Genomic DNA, 1,444 nt, shown 5'->3' on the forward strand with positions numbered 1-1,444 from the left:
TAAACAAATATATTTGTTGGCCGAGATGGTTATATAGCATGCACATAATGTTAAAGTTTCAAACTCCGAGTTCAACAATTTTTTTTCATTTAAAATTAGCGATAAAACGACGTAGTATTGAAAAATGTTAAAAATATACACAGTCAAATACACATATATACGACCGAGGGTTATATTGCGGTTTGACTGGCACTTGGAAGGTTGACCCGTGGGTTTTTGAGTTTGCGGATTAATTTGCAAAAAAAAACCACTTTAAGGGTTTTTTTGCAAAAAAAAAAAAACCCTTAATAAAACAATGCACGTGCACAATATATTTATAGGAAAAATAGATGTACAGAAGAAATTTTTATTGGTTGTAAACATTTAATGTTCACGAAGAGAATGTAGTGATTAATTCGCATATTTGACTAATAATAGGGCAACCACTTAATATTTTTTTCTTAAAATTTGTAGTTATTATTGCAGAATTAGAGTCAACAAATTAAGATTGTAATTTGGTAACATCAATTAGAATAAATCTTGAGAACATATCTATTCTTTCAAAAATAGAACAAAAAATTACTCTCCATTTTACAAAAATGCCATTTTAAGATTTTAATTTTTATTTCACAAAAATATCATTTTATATTTTCAATAAAAATTTGTAAATAATATTTTAATTTAAACTTTACTACTTTAATGTATTAACTAGAAAATAAATCTTTGCTAATATATTCATGAAGGACAAAAAAGTTTATAAAAAAATAATTTATTAATTTATTAAAGAATAATTAAAATGACATTTTTATAAAAGAGAAAATGTTGATATTTAAATATAATTTATTAATTGTTAATTGTTAACTAATTCAGCTCCAATCACACAATCTTAATAGAAGACCGGAATTTTTTATAAGGCTCTTATGTGATCATGACTGTAGTCACTAGAGCTTTATCCGAACAACTCCAAAATCTAACTAAAAGAAATTTGTAGAATTTGTCATGACATTGATCACTATCTTCATTTTTTGTTTTCTTGTTTATTTTTTATATTCTCAAGAACTTATTAGTTTTAACAAACTCTCTTGAATCCAAAGCGCACTACAAGAAAACGTGCCCATAACAACGAACATTTACGACGAAAATATTTCGTCGTAAATTTACATGGTCTTTACAACGAAATTACGTGGAATTTAACTTTCGTCGTAAACGCCATGTAAATTTATGACGAACCGATTTCGTCGTAAACTCCATGTAAGTTTACGACGAATGTACGTGGAATGAGAAATACGTCGTAATCATTACATCGACATTACGACGAAGCATGTTACCGTTATATTTAGGTGAAAACGTATATTCAATGTGAATTAACTTACCTAATTTCGTCGTAAAGTCGTTGTAAATAATATGTTAAAACCATGTAAAATCCATGTAAAATATTCCTTGTAAAATCGTTGTTATATTTCAA

The sequence above is a fragment of the Brassica oleracea genome, chromosome C1 (assembly GCF_000695525.1).
Source record: "Brassica oleracea var. oleracea cultivar TO1000 chromosome C1, BOL, whole genome shotgun sequence".
In the NCBI taxonomy this organism is placed as follows: domain Eukaryota; kingdom Viridiplantae; phylum Streptophyta; class Magnoliopsida; order Brassicales; family Brassicaceae; genus Brassica; species Brassica oleracea.